Source organism: Balaenoptera ricei, chromosome 7 (genome assembly GCF_028023285.1).
Source record: "Balaenoptera ricei isolate mBalRic1 chromosome 7, mBalRic1.hap2, whole genome shotgun sequence".
In the NCBI taxonomy this organism is placed as follows: domain Eukaryota; kingdom Metazoa; phylum Chordata; class Mammalia; order Artiodactyla; family Balaenopteridae; genus Balaenoptera; species Balaenoptera ricei.
The window spans coordinates 93,107,894-93,128,659 of NC_082645.1; the positions used below are offsets into that span (position 1 = coordinate 93,107,894).

A 20,766-nucleotide genomic window follows, 5' to 3' on the forward strand; every position below is an offset into this window, starting at 1 on the left:
ATTATAATCCATTGTTATCATTATTTATGTCCACGTTCAGTTTGTCCCCGATTTGGCAACTGGGAGCCTATTCAAGTTGGCTTCTGTGTCCTTTTGACATGTCTTCTTTATTTTTTGAAAACCTCTTTGTTTTCTGGTACAACAAAATATTCTAGGATTGCCTTGTACTTTTCTTGCACCAGCCCTGGAATCAGCCACTTCTCCAAGGAAACTTGATTCCCTTTAGTGGAAAATGGTATTTAGAAGCCAGGACCTGGGTGCTAGATGTATTCATTGCTATTGGGATGTTGCTGGCCAGTAGACAGCATACAGGTATACACACAGGTAGACATTTCCATCTAGAATTATTTCTCTAGTTATATATTAAAAAATATATGTTCACACTGACACACCTAATTCCAATCCAATATCTTTTTATATTGTTCTCCGTTAGGAAAAACCAGGCTTCTATTATCTTTAAAACATTTGCTTATTTGATCAATTTTCTATATATGACTAACTGTAAGTGGATTGAATGGTGGTCCCCAAAAATTATATGTCCACATCCTAACCCCTGGAACCTGTGAATGTGACCTTACTTGAAAAAGGGGGCTTTGCAGATGTAATTAAGATCTCAAGGTGGGATCATCTTGGATTATCTGGGTGGAACTTAAATCCAATGGCAGGTGTCTTTATAAAAAACACACACAGAGAGGAGAGACACACAGGGAGAAGAAGGGAAGGCCATACAAGGACAGAGGCAGAGATTGGACTTCTGCAGCCACAAGCCATCTGACGCTGGAAGAATTCTCCCCTAGAGCCTTTGGAGCTAGCATCGCCCTGCAGACACCTTGATTTTCTAAGAACCTCACGCCTCCTCTGCTGCCCCATCTCCCGTGCTAGTGCCCTCTTTCTCTGCTCCAGCTCTGACTCCCCAGCTCAAGCCACTTCCCACCTTCTTCATGGATGCCCTTCTCACCCACTGGAACTCCACACCCAACAGCAGGCCACCCTCTGTGTGGATGCCCTCCTCATAATGTTGCCAGATAAAATACAGGATGTCCAGTTAAATTTGAATTTCAGATAAACTACAAACAATTCATGCAAGATTTGAGACATATTTATACTAAAAAATTTTTCATTGTTTATCTGAAATTCAAATTTAATAGGGTGTCAGGTTTTGTTTTATTGGCTTTTTTTTTCCCTTGGCTAAATCTGGCAACCCTACCTCCTTACCCTACTTAGGCTAAGACCTCCACCTCCATGGAATGGCCTCTATACTCCACTGGGGCTCTGCATTTGCACAGGGCTGCACCTCTGATGGGCACCCTTTCCTCTCTGCTCAGACTCTGGTGCCCCATGCCAGGCCATCATGGCTCCTCACACTCCACCCCTACTACCACAGACACATGCCTTGCTTTGTCCCACCTAATAGCTTAGGACTGAATTGTTTAGGAAGAGAAGAGAAAGGAAGGGAAGGGAATGGAATAGAAGAGGAAGAGAAGTCTGATTATACTTTTCAGTCTGCTTCATATTCTCTCTATAACAGAATAGTTTTTATGTGAAGAAATGGGCTATATTAGGGTTCTCCAGAGAAACAGAACCAATAGGATGGATGGATGGATGGATAGATGGATGGCTAGATAGATAGATAGACTGAAGATATTTATTACATGAATTGGCTCACACAGTTTTGGTGGCTGAGAAGTCCCGCAATCTGTCCTCTGCAAGCTGGAGAATGAGGAAAGCTGGTGGAATAATTCAGTTTGAGTCCAAAGGCCTGCGAAGCGGAGGGGGGTGTGGGTGGGATGGAAGGGTAGGAGTGGGCACTGCTGTAAGTCCTGGAGTGTGAAGGCCCAAGAACCAGGAGCTTTAATGTCTGGGGGCAGGAGAAGATAGGCATTCAAGCTCAAGAAGAGAAAGCCAAGATTTTGCCCTTGCTTTCCCTTTTTTATCCTGTTTGGACCCTCAGTGGATTGGATGATGCCCACCCACAATGGTGAGGGCAGATCTTTACTCAATCTACTCAACCAAATGCTAATCTCTTTTGGAGACATTCTCACAGACACACCCAGAAATAGTGTTTTACCAGCTACCTGGGCATCCATTAGCCCAGTCTGACATTTTATGATCTAACATAAAATTAATCATCACATTGCCTAAGTGAAGAATTGATAGCCCTTTGTCAGTCACTAAATGGAAAATAAATTATGTTTTTTAAGGATTAACTGAGGATAGTGAGATTTAAAAAGACTCAAATGCTAGGAGAAATAGCATTTGAAGGGTGTCCAGTGTCTTATCTTTTGACCTCCTCATCATTTTTCAGATGCTGTCTTTGTTGATGCCTCTCATCTCTTTATATTGTGCCTACTGTGGATTTTTATGAGATTTCTGAATAAGAACCCGTAAGTGCCAAACTCTAAATTTCCCACTTTTTCTCACAACTGTCATTGTCTCAGCCTCAACCAATCCTTTGATTTTAAACAAAAAGTGGGGAAGATTTAAAAGAGATCTAGCAACCAAAATGAAAATAAATAAGGAAACACAAGCTTTAAATGATACATTAAACGAGATGGACGTAATTGATATTTATAGGACATTCCATCCAAAAACAACAGAATACACTTTCTTCTCAAGTGCTCATGGAACATTCTCCAGGATAAATCATATCTTGGGTCACAAATAAAGCCTTGGTAAATTTAAGAAAATTGCAATCATACCAATTATCTTTTCCGGCCACAACACTATGAGACTAGATGTCAATTACAGGAAAAAATCTTAAAAAATACAAACACATGGAGGCTAAACAATACACTACTAAATAACCAAGATATCACTGAAGAAATCAAAAAGGAAATCAAAAAATACCTAGAAACAAATGACAATGAAGACAAGACAACCCAAAACCTATGGGATGCAACAAAAGCAGTTCTAAGAGGGAAGTTTATAGCAATACAATCCTACCTCAAGAAACAAGAAACATCTCAAATAAACAACCTAACCTTACACCTAAAACAATTAGAGAAAGAAGAACAAAAAAACCCCAAAGTTAGCAGAAGGAAAGAAATCATAAAGATCAGATCAGAAATAAATGAAAAAGAAATGAAGGAAAAAATAACAAAGATCAATAAAACTAAAAGCTGGTTCTTTGAGAAGATAAATAACATTGATAAACCATTAGCCAGACTTATCAAGGAAAAAGGGGAGAAGACTCAAATCAATAGAATTAGAAATGAAAAGGAGAAGTAACAACTGACACTGCAGAAATACGAAGGATCATGAGAGATTACTACAAGCAACTATATGCCAATAAAATGGACAACCTGGAAGAAATGGACAAATTCTTAGAAAAGCACAACCTTCTGAGACTGAACCAGGAAGAAATAGAAAATATAAACAGACCAATATGAAATTGAAACTGTGGTTAAAAATCTTCCAACAAACAAAAGCCCAGGACCAGATGGCTTCACAGGCGAATTCTATCAAACATTTAGAGAAAAGCTAACACCTATCCTTCTTAAACTCTTCCAAATATAGCACAGGGAGGAACACTCCCCAAATCATTCTACGAGGCCACCATCACCCTGATACCAAAACCAGACAAAGATGTCACAAAGAAAGAAAACTACAGGCCAATATCACTGATGAACATAGATGTAAAAATCCTCAACAAAATACAAACAAACAGAATCCAACAGCACATTAAAAGGATCATACACCATGATCAAGTGGGGTTTATCCCAGGAATGCAAGGATTCTTCAATATACTCAAATCAATCAATGTAATACACCATATTAACAAATGGAAGGAGAAAAACCATATGATCGTCTCAATAGATGCAGAAAAAGCTTTCGACAAACTTCAACACCCATTTATGAAAAAACTCTCCAGAAAGTAGGCATACATTCTGAGGGAACTTACCTCAACATAATAAAGGCCATATATGACAAACCCACAGCCAACATCATTCTCAATGGTGAAAAACTGAAACCATTTCGTCTAAGATCAGGAACAAGACAAGGTTGTCCACTCTCACCACTATTATTCAACATTGTTTTGGAAGTTTTAGCCACAGCAATCAGAGAAGAAAAAGAAAAAAAAGGAATCCAAATCAGAAAAGAAGTAAAGCTGTTACTGTTTGCAGATGACATGATACTATACATAGAGAATCCTAAAGATGCTACCAGAAAACTACTAGAGCTAATCAATAAATTTGGTAAAGTAGCAGGATACAAAATTAATGCACAGAAATCTCTTGCCTTCCTATACACTAATGATGAAAAATCTGAAAGAGAATTTAAGGAAACACTCCCATTTACCACTGCAACAAAAAGAATAAAATACCTAGGGATAAACCTACCTAAGGAGACAAAAGACCTGTATGCAGAAAGTTATAAGACACTGATGAAAGAAATTAAAGATACAAACAGATGGAGAGATATACCATGTTCTTGGATTGGAAGAATCAACATTGTGAAAATGACTATACTACCCAAAGCAATCTACAGATTCAGTGCAATCCCTATCAAACTACCAATGGCATTTTTCACAGAACTAGAACAAAAAATTTCACAATTTGTATGGAAATACAAAAGACCCCGAATAGCCAAAGCAATCTTGAGAAAGACAAACGGAGCTGGAGGAAATAGGCTCCCGGACTTCAGACTATGCTACAAAGCTACAGTAATGAAGACAGTATGGTACTGGCACAAAAACAGAAATATAGATCAATGGAACAGGGTAGAAAGCCCAGAGATAAACCCATGCACATATGGTCACCTTATTTTTGATAAAGGAGGCAAGAATATACAGTGGAGAAAAGACAGCCTCTTCAATAAGTGGTGCTGGGAAAATTGGACAGCTACATGTAAAAGAATGAAATTAGAACACTCCCTAACGCCGTACACAAAAATAAACTCAAAATGGATTAAAGACCTAAATGTAACGCCAGACACTATAACACTCTTAGAGGAAAACACAGGCAGAACACTCTATGACATAAATCACAGCAAGATCCTTTTTAACCCAATTCCTAGAGAAATGGAAATACATACAAAAATAAACAAATGGGACCTAGTGAAACTTAAAAGCTTTTGCACAGCAAAGGAAACCATAAACAAGATGAAAAGACAACCCTCAGAATGGGAGAAAATATTTGCAAATGAAGCAAGTGACAAAGGATTAATCTCCAAAATTTACAAGCAGCTCATGCAGCTCAATATCAAAAAAGCAGACAACCCAATCCAAAAGTGGGCAGAAGACCTAAATAGACATTTCTCCCAAGAAGATATACAGATTGCCAACAAACACATGAAAAGATGCTCAACATCACTAATCATTAGAGAAATGCAAATCAAAACTACAATGAGATATCACCTCACACTGGTCAGAATGGCCATCATCAAAAAATCTAGGGCTTCCCTGGTGGCGCAGTGGTTGAGAATCTGCCTGCCAATGCAGGGGACACGGGTTCGGGCCCTGGTCTGGGAAGATCCCACATGCCACGGAGCAACTAGGCCCGTGAGCCACAGTTACTGAGCCTGCGCGTCTGGAGCCTGTGCTCCACAAAAAGAGAGGCCACGATAATGAGAGGCCTGCGCACCGTGATGAAGAGTGGCCCCCACTTGCCGCAACTGGAGAGAGCCCTCACGCAGAAACGAAGACCCAACACAGCCATAAATAAATAAATAAATAAATAAATAAATAAATAAATAAATAAACCCAAAGTAAAAAAAAAAAAATCTAGAAACACTAAATGCTGGAGAGGGTGTGGAGAAAAGGGAACCCTCTAGCACTGTTGGTGGGAATGTAAATTGATACAGCCACTATGGAGAACAGTATGGAGGTTCCTTAGAAAACTAAAAATAGAACTACCCTATAACCCAGCAATCCCACTACTGGGCATATACCCTGAGAAAACCATAATTCAAAAAGAGTCATGTACCACAATGTTCATTGCACCTCTATTTACAATAGCCAGGATATGGAAGCAACTTACGTGTCCATCGACAGATGAATGGATAAAGAAGATGTGGCACATATATACAATGGAATATTAGTCAGCCATAAAAATAAATGAAATTGAGTTATTTGTAGTGAGGTGGATGGACCTAGAGTCTGTCATACAGAGTGAAGTAAGTCAGAAAGAGAAAAACAGATACCCTATGCTAACACATATATATGGAATCTGAAAAAAAAAAAAAAAGGTTCTGAAGAACCTAGGGGCAGGACAGGTATAAAGACGCAGACGTAGAGAATGGACTTGAGGACACGGGGAGAGGGAAGGGTAAGCTGGGACAAAGTGAGAGAGTGGCATTGACATATATACACTATCAAATGTAAAATAGATAGCTAGTGGGAAGCAGCCACATAGCACAGGGAGATCAGCTCGGTGCTTTGTGACCACCTAGAGGGGTGGGATAGGGAGGGTGGGAGGGAGACGTAAGAGGGAGGAGATATGGGGATATATGTATATGTATAGCTGATTCACTTTGTTATAAAGCAGAAACTAACACACCACTGTAAAGCAGTTATACTCCAATAAAGATGTTAAAAATAAAATAAATTTTAAAAATTAAAAATAAAAAAATAAAAGAGATCCAGTATATCTGCTAAATACTGAAAATAAATCAATAATCCCTCTCACAGTTATTCTTTCTGCCAAGTTCAGTTGTTCTCTTCTTTAGTCTACCCCAGACCATCCTTACCAGCATTATATGCCAGCCACTCATCAGAGCCATGACCTTGGAGATCTGCTTTTCTATTCTTTTTTTTAAATTTATTTTATTGGGGAACAGCTGATGAGGAGAGAGCCAGCCGGATGTGGGACGGTAAGAGAACCCCTGGCGGCATGGCATCGGGCCCCCAAGTGTGGCGGGAGCCTTGAAGAAGCCTCGTCCCACGCCTCTGAGGCAACTCTTTCGCGACTGCCCCAAGTCCCAAGTGCCAAAGAGATGGATGAAACTGTTTCCGAGTTTTTCAGGAGGACCACCTTGAAAATCCCAGTGACTGAAATGATGACAATACTAAAATCCTGGAATTTTTTGTCTGAAAATCAACTGCAGACTGTAAACTTCTGGCAGAAAAAGGGATCTCTCCTTCAGGACTTGGTTCTGCTTTGTGAGGAGAATCGTGCAAGTCTCAATGATGCAGCTCTTTTAGACATCATTTATACTCAATTTCATTGGCATCAGAAAGTTTGGGATGTTTTTGAGATGAGTAAAGGACCGGTGAAGACATTGACCTTTTTGATATGGAACAATTCAAAATTCTTAAGAAAAATTCTTAAGAGAGCATTAAAAAATGTGACAGTCAGCTTCAGAGACGCCGAGGAGAATGCAGTATGGATTCGAATTGCCTGGGGAACACAGTATAGAAAGCCAAACCAGTACAAACCTGCTTACGTGGTGTATTATTCCCAAACTCCACATGCCTTCACTTCTTCCTCCCAACTGAAAAGCCATCTACCCCTTCTGGGTCAGGCACTGACAATTGCTAGCAAACACCATCAGACTGTGAAAATGGACCTCAGAAGCCGGTATCTGGACGCTCTTATACGGTTTTTAAACAGTATAATCAGACCTTTGAAACTCACAACTCTACTACACCTGTACAAGAAAGAAGCCTTGGGCTAGATATAAATATGGATTCAAGGATCATTCATGAAAACAAAATAGAAAAAGAGAGAGTCCAGAGAGTGACTCAAGAAATTTTTGGAGACTATCCACAACCAAGACTCGAATTTGCACAATATAAGCTTGAAACGAAATTCAAAAGTGACCTAAATGGGGGCATCCTGGCTGAGAGAGAAGAACCCCTCTGGTGCCTGGTTAAGTTCTCTAGCCCCCATCTTCTGGAAGCACTGAAATCCTTAGCACCAGCCGGTATTGCAGATGCACCACTTTCTCCATTGCTCGCTTGCATACCCAATAAGGGAAAGAATTATTTTAAAATTAGAGATAAATAAGATGTATGTGGTTTTGTAAGCACAGCATCCTTGACTGTATTGCATATGCATTTTAGTTAATGACTAGCTGAATAGCTTCTATCTGCAAACTTGTTTTAGAGATTAATCCTTGATATTGACGATTGAGAAATGTTCAGTATAATTCTTGGGACTGATTCTTTCCTCCTGCAAAGCATAGCAGTTGTGGAACTTTTAAGATGTGACAGGATGTCTTTCTTCTCACTCCTGTCTCTCCTCAATCCTGGAGAGGTCTGGTTCCAGTTGCTGGAATTTCCAGAGATTTTCTCTTAAGCCTTGGATCACAGAAAGAAGCACCAAGAAACTATACCCAACTCAAAACTTTCTAGGAGAATCATAAAATTGGTCCATTCAAAAGGTAGAATTGGGGCTTCCCTGGTGGCGCAGGGGTTGAGAATCTGCCTGCTAATGCAGGGGACACGGGTTCGAGCCCTGGTCTGGGAAGATCCCACATGCCGCGGAGCAACTAAGCCCGTGAGCCACAATTACTGAGCCTGCGCGTCTGGAGCCTGTGCCCCGCAGCAAGAGAGGCCGCGATAGTGAGAGGCCCGCGCACCGCGATGAAGAGTGGCCCCCGCTTGCCACAACTAGAGAAAGCCCTCGCACTGAAACGAAGACCAAACACAGCCATACATAAACAAATAAATAAATAAATAAATAAATAAATAATTAAAAAAAAAAAAAAAAAGGTAGAATTGGGCCCATTAAGTTATTATTGCAGGAGGTAGCCTATCAGTTAATTCAGCTATATAAAATAATGATTTCATTGTAAATATGATACTTCTTATAATCTATTTTATCATACATATGGCATTCGAACTGACTGATAATAACAGGTTTGTGAATAAAGATATTTGAAAATGAGTAACAAGAAAAACAAAAATAAACAAACAAAAAAATTTATTTTATTGAAGCATAGTTGATTTATAATGCTGTGTTAATTTCTGCTGTACAGCAAAGTGATCCAGTTATACATATATATATTCCTTTCCATATTCTTTCCCATTATGGTTTATTACAGGATATTGAATATAGTTCCCTGTGCTATACAGTAGGACCTTGTTGTTTATCCATTCTATATATAATAGTTTGCATCTGCTGATCCAAACTCCCAATCCATTTCTTCCCCACTCCCCCTCCCCTTTGGCAACCACAAGTCTGTTCTCTATGTCTGTGAGTCTGTTTCTGGGAGATCTGTTTTTCTCACGTTCTCTTCAGACTAATGCTGCACCACTGTTTCTGTGCCCAGGCACGGGGCAGAGCCGAGCGCCAGGACTCTCCCCTCTCTGTCCACGTTCTGCCCTCGCCACAGGTGTTTTCATCTTTGTACCACAGACTTGTAGCTCCCAGCCCCTTCCCTTTCATCTCCCTGCTGTTTCCTGCTCCTCACACACAAAAGTGTGACCCTGGACAGACAGATCCTCCTCTTCAGGCTGAAGCAACGTAAAGAGACTTCACGGCCTTGTCATCACCTAGTTAGCCCTTTTGACTTATCCATATGACTTTTATAAAATTATGGGGCAAAAATCAAAACTCAAGCGGCGTTTGGGCCTAAAATAATGACCAAATTAGAAACTGTAATTTAGGGAAGCAGCTCGTTTTCCTAAGTGCTCTCTAATTACGTTTTTCATCTACTGTCAAACCAACTGCAACCATAAATTGAAGTGCTGTGGTTAGAGAGCACATTTCTGATCAAATAAATCACAAATCTAAGTCAGCCAGTCAAGGCATAACATGCTCTTTTCTCTTTTTACAGTCATAGGAAGCAATAAACGACAAAGGCTTGCATGCAATAAACCTGTTATCAGACTGTGAGAAAAAAAATCCCATACATTAGTGGTTACATTATAGCTACACCAAGCTAATAAATTCAGATGCCTTTTACATGCTAGAAAATTTTCCCATCACAAATGAGGTACCAAGTCATGTTTGTCTTTCCAAAGATTTGTCACAGTCATTCCTACCATTCCTGCGTGAATCATCCGGGCTCATCTGTTACGACTTAGAAGATTGTGGCCAATGGTCAACACAATTGAAGTGATAAATGTGTAGTTGGCTCATGTGAAAGCCCGTGTGGGTTCGTTTCAGGAGTAACCGGGGGAAGATTTATGGTGGGAGGGCAGTGATATGCGTGGGAATTTCAGTAAGTAATGGAGCTGAGATACAGAGGGATCAGAATGAGAGGGTGAGACCCAACTATTGAGCTAAGAGAAGCAAAGTTTAGGAAGAACCACTGAATCAAGATCATGGCTGCAAAGGGAAACTTGAGTCAAGGAAGGTTTCAGGTCAATGCTAACCCAGATGCCCCAGGTTTGCCCAGGGGACACCTGAGGGCCTTCAGCACTGACAGCTTCTGCTGTGAGATGAGTAATAACTCCCTCTCCTTTTCTTAGAGGACTCTCTTAAAGCCAATGAGATGACGGGTGACAAAAAAGCTTACAAAAATCTTGATGATGTCCTACACAACTGGAAACAAATGTTATGTCTTTTTAAAAAAGATAATTCCTACCATTACTCTCTGTTGAGGTATCGTATAATTAAGGAAAACTCATCTTAGTGATGTAGCTAAAAATCAGAACCTACCAATCAATTGCCTTTGGGTTGTGCTTATCTGTATCCAGACCTCTCCTTAAATTTTTCATCAACAGTAAGGAGAACGTGGGTGCAAATGGCAGAGATCTCAGGAGCAAGAGTGGCCACTGGCATGAACAAGAGGCAAAAGGTGAGAGGTGCCCCATTAAGGTAGCTTTCATTTTTCCTCTGTTGAGCTCTTTGCCTAAGTTCAGGACTGGACTTGCTGTGAGGGGAAAAGCCCACATCATTTCCCTATTATGGTAACTGAGAAACTACAGCACATACTTTATCAATTATGTTTCATTTGGGTGAAACTTCACTTTGGAATTTATCATAAGAAAAATCTTGGGAAAGATGCAGAAAGTAAATCTAGTTTTCTTCTTGTCATTATGTTTATTTTTAAAGAATTAATTTGATCATGGTTTGGTGTTGAGGATGTCTTCAGATGATGCCTAAAAGAGTGGTGAACACAGTCCAGAGTAACTTCTTAGCTTTTTTGCCCACTTCAACATACACAAAAGATGACATTCTTAGAGCATTTCTACCTACTAAAGAATTTGAGGAAATGAAGGTCATGTTATCATACAGGAAGAGTCTTGAATTTGTTTTAAAAAGTGAAAAATTGAAAAAGTTAGATGCTCTGACTGTTGTTAATGACTAATCTCTTGTGACTCCCTCAAAATGGATGGTAACACACGAGGTGTGCTGATAATATAGTCTGAGATGCTGTTGTCCAGAAACCCTCTTGAGGACTCGAGATCCAGCTGAGACAACTCTTCCCACTCCAGAGTTCCAAGAATTCCACAGAACTCCTCTCACTCCAAACCATAGGATTTCTGGATAAGATGCAAAAACTTTTAAAATATATATATATATAGCTTGAAAGGAAATACCTAGGCACCAGAACCGAAGATGGAACTCAAAACTAGAGCAATATGTGTATGAGATGACATCAAAGTCCTGGGGACACTGGGCCCAGCCACAGGCTGTGTATGGCTGTGTATCCATATAGGATGAAGGCCATGACTGAGGGCTCACACCAGGTGGGGAACTAGAACCAAGACCTCTGCTTCAGAGCAGAGTCTTGGAGGTCTGGCCCTTCTGTGAAGAGAGCATTAGACACACCACACTGGTTGCATAAAGGAAGCTTGTGCCCTTGGCACTTTGTGCATAATAAGGAGTCTCCTCTGAGAAATGAAAACTCCATGCAGGGGTTTCCCTGATGATGCAGTGGTTGAGAATCCGCCTGCTAATGCAGGGGACATGGGTTCGATCCCTGGTCCGGGAAGATCCCACATGCCGCGGAGCACCTAAGCCCGTGTGCCACAACTACTGAACCTGTGCTCTAGAGTCTGTGCTCCACAACAAGAGAAGCCACCGCAATGAGAAGCCCGTGCACTGCAAGGAAGAGTAGCCCCTGCTCGCTGCAACTAGAGAAAGCCCACACGCAGCAATGAAGACCCAACACAGCCAAAAATAAATAAATAAAATAAATAAATTTCTTAAAAAAACCACAAACCTATGCAGAGGTATAAGATCTGAATTAACACCATCCGCATGGTATGAGAATCCCAAGCCCAGAAATTATGAAAATGGGTCCTGAATGGGGTGGAATCCCCGAGAGCTGGGCCAGAAGCAAATACAAAATCTTTCTTTGAGGACATTTTTATAATGCAAAGCACCTGGAACATCTAAAGAAACAATGTACCTGCTTAAGATATGCTCACAATTAAAAATTACAGACTACGTGAGGAAATGATCCACCATGAGGGAGAGTCAGGAGACAATAAATGAGAGAATTAGCACCCCAGGAACTTGAGATAATACAGAATAAAATAAAACAATTAAGAGACAATAAAATAAGAAAATGCAAGGAAGAGAAGATGAAACGAATAGATTATTTAGTAAAAGGAAGATGTTAGAATGTGATATAAGCGCACATATTCCCACAAAGTCACTGAGTCATAATGGATCCAAATAGAAACCAAAGAATTGAAGGTAAACTTGACATTTTTTGATTGTTATACTTTGGAACAGATTACCTGCAGGGATAATGGAAACTCAATTATGTGACTCTCATAGCATTATAATTAAAACCATCTGATGGGTTTAGTTTAGATTATAAATGCATAAACTTTTCATTGATTTTGAGCTGCTACATGAATAAATTCTCTTCCATAGAAACATTTTTCTAGTTTTTAACTGTTTTATCATCAGCAAAATAATGCACCTTTATTATTTGAGACAAATTCTGAAATACGGTAAAGAGGCAAAAAAAAAACTCAGTAGTCTCACTACCCTGAAACACTATTAACATTTTAGTATATTCCCTTCCAGTTCTTCTTTCTGTGCACTGTGTCCTTACAGAGCTAAACTTGTACTGAAATACAACTTAGTAGGCCCTTGATTTTATAAATTTAACATTATGTCATGAGCATTTACCCATGTCCTTTAAAGTTGTTATAAATATAGTTTAAAGGGTTACATAATATTTCCTCATGGATATAGCATTTATCTCATAATTATTTTATTATTGACTATTTAGATTGCTTCCATTTTTTTCATTTCTATAACTCTGCAATAAATATTTGTGCATAAATCTTTGTTTACAGGGTTGGTTATGTCCTGAGACTGTATCTATGATTTTTAAAATAAATTTATTTATTTATTTATTTTTGGCTGTGTTGGGTCTTCGTTGCTGCGCATGGGCTTTCTTAGTTGCGGCGAGCGGGGACTACTCTTCATTGCGGTACGAGGGCTTCTCATTGTGGTGGCTTCTCTTGTTGCAGAGCACGGGCTCTAGGCGCACAGACTTCAGTAGTTGTGGCTCGCAGGCTTCAGTAGTTGTGGCACCCAGGCCTAGTTGCTCCACGGCATGTGAGATCTTCCTGGACCAGGGCTCAAACCCGTGTCCCCTGCATTGGTAGGCGGATTCTCAACCACTGCGCCACCAGGGAAGCCCATACAATTTTTTTTAAATCAAGGGACAAGACTTGATTTTATAATTCATGTTTTCAAATGTATTTTTTTCCCATTCAACAAAATTTATTGAGTATGTACTGTGTGCTATACACTTATTATTGTGCGTTTTTTTCCTCTGATTGTCAAAATCATCACATGCACTGTAGAAAATTTGGCAACCATACACACATGTGCAAGTGTGTGTGTGTGTGTGTGTGTGTGTGTGTAAAAGGAAAAAATAGGAAAGAAGAAGCATGAGGGAATTCACCTACCTTCTTTGTATAGGATCTAAGTCAGTAAAGAGAAAACTCCAGTTTATTTCATTTGGTCTTTAGAATATATATGCACTAAAACAGGTGAATTAGATTACTTCCTTCCCAGACTTTCTCCCATTATAATTCTAGGATTTGATGACAACTTTTGTAGCTACATTCAAAAATGGTGTTAGCTTACCAAAATGTCCATTCAACAAGAGCTTGTACCCATTGGAGCCATGTTTATAAACTCTAGCTCTTCATTATGTTTCAACTAAGAGAAGTAACACTAACCTGATGTGATCAAATGTATCAAATTTACCCCACAATAACAACTTCCTAAAAAATCCAAATTAAAAAAAATTAAGTTGAACCTATGTCAAGTAGGCCAACAACTGATTTTCTGTCTTACACACTAGATATATTGTTTTGCTTGTCTATTCAGGTTCTGCATTGCAGAGAAAAGAATTTAAAAGTCATAATGCTAAAATCTGGAAATAATATACAGCAGGGGGGAAAAAAAATCAAAGGACAGCAAATTCCTGTTAAACTCTGTGCTCTAAGTGCTGGATTCTTCTAGCACAGAGCTCTTAACTTCAAGGGCACTGTGTGTGGTTATGCGTTTATACACTGACTAGTCCTAGAGGGTGCCATTCGCAGTGAGCCCTGGTTGAGGACTCAAGCTTTGTTAAGTCAATTTGTGAATATATATATATATTTATATATAAAATACGATAGACTGAGATGACTTCAGAAAGAAGAAATGATGATGATTTATTGTATGAAGGGACTCATTTCTGAAGAAACAAAGAAAAGTGACAATCCTGTACACAGTTCAGGAAAATGAAACACCATTTTGCAGGGGAAATGTCTTTTGCACAGGGCACCAGGCTGGGATGGCACCATCACCAAATTTTTGAAAGGTGGCTGTCAAAAGCTGAAGCTATGTATCAAAAAGATGGATTTTGTATCTTTATGTATGTGATTTTGTGTACTGGGAATGTAGTTACTTGCCCTTTAGGATAGTTTTGGGTGCTATCATTAAGTTCCAAATATACTGCCTATGAAGTTGATTAATTTACCAAATATTTCTCAAACACCAACATTATGCAATCTAAGATGTGAGGTCCTATAAGGATTAAAAAGTTCAGTAAGATATAGACCTTGACTTCATGTAGCTTGGACTTGATTTGGAATATAAGCATATAAGAATACATATGGTAGAGAAATACAAGATTTAAAAAAAAAAGCTGAGGCTACGAATGTATGTCAGAAAGAAATTTAAGAAAATAGAAATTTAAGGAAATAGAAATTACTGCAATTTAGTACTGAAATAATTCCTTAAACAATGTTCAGTGGTAAGGAAGAGGAAGCTCAAAATGAATAACAGGAAAAACTACAAGCTGGTTTTCAGTCTGCAAGAATAGTTTCTCTTGTGCTTATAGCCCCCGTCTGTGACTTTTTCAAACCACTGGCCTAAACAAATGACTCAAAAATCTAAGAAAGGGGTGGACCCAGGCGGATAGCTTCTGACTCTCCCAGCCTGAGCAAGCCCATAAAAAGTCAGGCTTGCCACAAGACTGATGATGGGTGCTGTCTAGAGCTGGCTTTTGAAGATGGCAGCTTCTTTACTTTCTGTCTCTGGGGCCAGCACTTTCCTCGAGAGTCAGGTAAGACTGGGTTTAGAACCCGGAGCAAGTGGCCTGTGCCTTCCTTTTCTCATCTGAAAAATGGGAAAACAATGAGCTCCTCAAGGAGGGATAATTAACATATGAAGACCATTTGCTACAGTGCCTGGCACACAGAAGTTTCAAAGAAAATATAGCAGGTGTTGAGCCGCTGTTTAGTAAGGAAAGATTGAACTTGGAGCCAGACAGATGGAGTTTGGGGGTTGGCTATGTCACTTACAGCTTAGTAGCCCTGGGCAGGTCACTTCAACTCTTTATCTCAGTTTCCTCATGCCTAAAATGGGAATAATGAGAGCATCTGCTTTGTGGAGGGTTGTGAGGAATGAATGAGTTAATACATGCACAGTGCCTGACACACAGAAAATTCTCAATAAAAATCTTAGCCATTCATTAGAATAGGAATTAGCAAATTATTTTACCTATCTCACAAGGTTGTTGGGAGGTTAATATAAAACAATCCATAAAGGTACTTAGTGAAGCTTCTAGCTCATATTAAGTACTCAATCAGAGTTACATATTACTTTGGTGATTATTATTACTATGATTATTGGTATTTTACTATATTGAATACTTCTGTAGTGTAAAACAGATTTCTACATTTCTAACGATGATTTATTATTCATAATTCATTAGATGCTATCATAAGTTGGTAAAAAACAGTTTTTCACATATGGCTGAGAAAAGATGTGAATTGAAAAGGGTTCCAATAATATAATTAAAGAAAACACTAAATTGATTAGCCTTTCTGGAAATGTTTTACTTTACTACTTTCCAGCTCTTTGTAATACAGATTTTCTGAGTTTTCAACATTTTGCCATCTGAGTTAGTTAAAGATGTATTTATTTCCTCTGCAGTCATTTGAGTCAGTCCTCTGGTATTCAGCTACATTGAACTCCGGTATTTTGGAACAGTATCTGTTGACACAAATATATTTGGCATCACTAGGGAATTTAAAACTACATACAGACAGCGTCATGATCCCTCACACTCAAGATGACCCGGTATTATTATGAAGTACAAGGAGTTGCTAAAAAGATTCATGCCGTCATTTCTATACTGAACATATGGGCATGTTAGTGTCTGGTTAGCAATGGCAGTTACAAAGATTAAATTATAGTATTGCAAACATATTTAATGACATATATTAGGTGCTTTGCTGTTTTGCTCAAAAAAAATAGAAATGGGAATCTGGTAAGATATGAAGCAAGATGTGTAACTATTTACTCACCCTGTATCTGATTTTGAGGCGAATGTGTTGGGTGAGAATGGTTCCCTCACTCGCTTCCTCACAGAGGCGTATCTGATTATAACTCACCTGGAAGAGACAGATGCCCACTTGAGATTTTGTTTTGGTCTTGCCTAGATATTTCCAGTCTACACAATTCCCTGACGGCTAAATTAAACTAAAAATCTAAGAATTCCAGAAACTGATTCACCTGGGAAGAACATTTGTGGCTCTGGGTCTTCTGCAACAACATTTTATTTTTCTAAGTAAAGAAGTAACATGAGGAGGCCCTTAGTGCTGAAGGACCAGACTTTGTCACCTTGCCTCGGTTTCAGGTTTTCATGGGGCCTGTCAGAGGTCAAGAGAGGCCCAGGCCAGTCCTATATTAAACCAAAACAAAATAAAAAAGAAAGAAAAAGAAGGAAAAGAAGTGCAAAATAGAAATGAAAGTTACAAAATGTGTGGTATATTTTCAATGTCAATATCTAAGGAGTAAACTATTTCAACCTACACATGTACACGTGTATTTATTCAGTTCAATATAATTATGCCATTCCCAAAATGATTAAAGGAGTTACATCATACACATACACAACATACACAACAGATGTGGCCCAGTAATGAGACCCAGAATTAAGTTGGGTGGTGATATCTTCTTTCTTCAAACCTGCCAATGCTCCTCTGTAATTATAGGTATAACCTGGTGGCATTGAGGCCCTTTGTGACAGAGGACCGGGGCCAGTGGCCCTCATGGTGTTCCCCTTTGTAGGCCCAGGGCATCTGCACTTGGGAATATCCAGCTTATATAGGTACCACTGCCTGTTTTTTTAATGTCAACTCTCTCCTGCGGTCAAAGAGTGGATTAGCCTGTTAGTCTGGGCTGAACTGGCACACTTACTAATGGAATCCATTTGTTTTTTTCCGCTTCTATGTGTTTATTGCTCTTTGAGAAAGAGGATCAGTTTGATCCCTTGTTTTCAGTGAATAACAGTCAAAGCGCAGCCTAGAATAGAATGACAAGTGTACAGTGATAGAGTCAATAGGCCTTCGGTGGGAGGCAATGGAGGACATAGAAAGATTTTGAGCAGGAGGCAAAAATAAGCACACACATTCTTAAAGGAAGTTACTGATGAGGGCTCTTTCTACAAGAGAGGACCTCTCAGTAGCCTAAGAGGAGTCTGGAAACTAATGAAAGCCTCCTAACAGGAGCACACTGGTCAAAGTTCGGTCCAACCCTGGCCTGTTATTGCCCATGCAGCCATTATCTCTGACTTGTTAGGAAGGCATGAGGTTTCCAATTGGCCTGAGTAACCATGAGTTCATATGGGGATTGTCCACTTCCGTGAAATTTCATTTTCAGATATCAGAGGAGGCTTCCATTTCTCCATTTCCTAGGAAAAGCTAGGAATGAGGGAAAGGAGGAGGGAGAGAGGGAGAGAGAAGAGTAAGATGGAATCTTGGCAGATGGCGGTTGGTGCCAGTGAGTTAAGAAGGCTTGAGTTGGGTGGAGGGAGCCTGAGGATTGGGAACCTTGGTGTGAGACCCAGGGAGAGGGAACAGACATAAGCGAAGGGAGGGATAGCCACCAACTGGCCTCAGCCTGGGGGAGGAGAGGTCCCACTGTATGACCCTGTGGAGAAGGACTCATGGAAAAGTCTGAAGCTGGTTTAAAATGGCAGTTTATACAGTTTGTCAGATCGGGGAATGGGATGGCCAGTTGGGATGGTGGGGATACAAAGAAGGCTTAAGGCTTGGGGCCAGTGTCCCAGAAACCCCTCTCCCTGCTTCTCATTCCTTTCACTAAGATGCACTGCTTAAATAATTTAATTGATTAATAAAAGGGTTACAAACATTTTGATACATCTTATCTGGGTTCCATGCAGAAGCTGAGGGCCTTTGTTAAAGTATGTCAGATCCAATTGTTCCCCAGTGGTTTCCTGTCTCCCCAGAGTATAATCTGAAGTTCTTTCCAAGGCCTGCAGGGTGCTTGAGGACCCAGCGGTGCCCTGTTGCCTCTTCTGACTTCTCTGCTTCCTTTCTCCCCTCAGCCACCCTTCCAGGCCCCAGACCCCTTTGCTTTCCTCTAATGCAAACTACCAAGCCTTGGCCCTCCCTGGTCCCCAGACTCCAGAGGGCTGGTACCCTCTTATTTCATTCAGACCTCTTTCTCTGAATTTATTAGTTTCCTGGGGCAGCCATAACAAAGTACTATAGACTGGGTGGCTTAAACAATGGAAATTAATTTTCTCACCGCTCTGGAGGCTGAAAGCCTAAGATCAAGATGCTAGTAGGGTTGGTTTCCTCTGAGAGCTGTGAGGGAAGGATCAGTTCCAGGTCTCTCTCCTTGGGTTACAGATGGCCCACTTCTCCCTGTGTCTTCACATGGTCTTCCTTCTATGTGTCTGTGTCCAAATTTCCTCTTCTTAAAAGGATCCCAGTCATAATAGATTAGGGGTTACCCTAAAGATCTCACCGTAGCTTATTACCACTTTAAAGACCCTATGTCCAAATACGGTCACATTTTGAGGTACTGGGGGTTAGGACTTCAACATATAAATTTTAGGGGGGACAGTTTTATGGGACAGTTAAGCCCGTGTTAGCCTCTTATCAGAGAAGACTCCCTGACACATCCAAAATAGCTCCCTATTAACTGACACGCATTTATTCATTTTTGAAGGTCTCCTACTTCAATGTCAACCCTAGAGGGCCAAATTCTTTGTTTTGTTAACCGATGCATCTCTAGCGCCTAGCTGATGCCTGGAAAGTAGCAGGCCCTCAATAAATATTCATGAAAGAATGAATGCATATTATGAAACCATTACAAATTACTCTGCAAAAAAGCAGTGACAGAGAAAGATGTTCAAGGTATATTGTTAAGTGAAGAAAGCACATTTTAAAAAACTGCATGTGTAGCATAGTTTCATTTTAAAATCATATACATATAATTTATCTTTATTAAAATAAGACTTAGAGAACAGAAAAAAAACAAAAAAATAAAATAAAGCTTGGAGAGATATGCAAAAAAATGGTAATAGTGGGTGGCTCTGGGGGTGGGATTTTGATTTCTCATTTATGTGTATTTTCTAATTTCTCTTTAGTGAATATATATTACTTCTGTAAGAGTAAAAAGACAATAAATTTATTAAAAGTTAATAGAAGATATTTACTCATACTCATAACTGGCTGTTATGTTAAGAGAGAAAAAATACATTATTTGTCTTTTTCACTGGGAAATGGTAGGAAACAGTGCATGGGCAGTCCCTTGGAGCCCAGTGGCTGAGAGCACAGCCCACGGAATCCACATAGCCTGGATTCAAGTCTTCATGTTCCACCTTCTAGATTTGTCATCTAGGCATACATGTCAATTGTACTGAGTCTCAGTTTCTCTTCTGTAAAATGGGGTAATAGTGGTACACTCAAGACTTGGGGCTGCCTTCCATCTCTGGCCCAGACTGGAATTTGATTCTTTTGAGCTCAATGATTTAGAAATTTTAGGACACAAAAAGTCAGGGACCAATCCAAGGATTTGACTCTCCCTTTATTCTCTGTCAAGGGCAGACCAAGCAATATCCAGAGTACCCCTCACATTGCTTCTGGGTACAGGGCCTGGGGTCGGGGGAATAATGAGGCACTTGCTGCCAGTGCCAAGTTTTTAAGGGGATATCAAAACCATGATCAAGATAAACAATATTTTAATGGAATAGTTTTAATGAAAATATGTTTAAAAATCTATAATGAACAAAATATCAACAATTTTAATAGAGCCAGATAAGTATTACTAATTTCTGCTTTGTTTCAGGCTCCATCATGGCTCAGCATGGCACTGCTCCCAGCCCACAGACTGAAGGTGGGGAACCTTCAATTATTCAAATCATTATTAATCGCTACTTAATTATAATTAATTATCCAAATTATCCTGAGCCTCAGAACTGGCATTGCTCTCTCTGTGATTATTTGGCCCTCAGTCAAGGCCCTGTAAGGATACCTGTAGGGAATGTATATTTTTCTGATCCGGTTTCTTTCTTTCTCCTCAGCAGACACCTAATCACAATTGCTACCTAACCACGACCTTCTTATCTCATTGAGGACTCTGAGAGGCA

The 20,766-nt window shown here is 39.8% G+C and overlaps 1 long non-coding RNA gene and 1 pseudogene across 5 annotated transcripts in view; both read left to right on the top strand.

Annotated features, from left to right (window-relative positions):
* LOC132369175 (uncharacterized) overlaps nt 1-20,766 on the top strand; it is a 79,592-nt gene extending 58,826 nt beyond the window's left edge. For 2 of the 5 annotated variants that reach the window (XR_009504282.1, XR_009504283.1), the window contains exons 4-7: nt 2,306-2,384; nt 10,613-10,686; nt 20,466-20,513; nt 20,701-20,766. This is a non-coding gene — a long non-coding RNA (uncharacterized LOC132369175). The remainder of the gene's footprint in view (nt 1-2,305; nt 2,385-10,612; nt 10,687-20,465; nt 20,514-20,700) is intronic. The other 3 variants (XR_009504286.1, XR_009504284.1, XR_009504285.1) reach the window with 3 other exon arrangements.
* On the top strand, nt 6,934-7,946 carry LOC132368650 (centromere protein N-like; annotated as a pseudogene).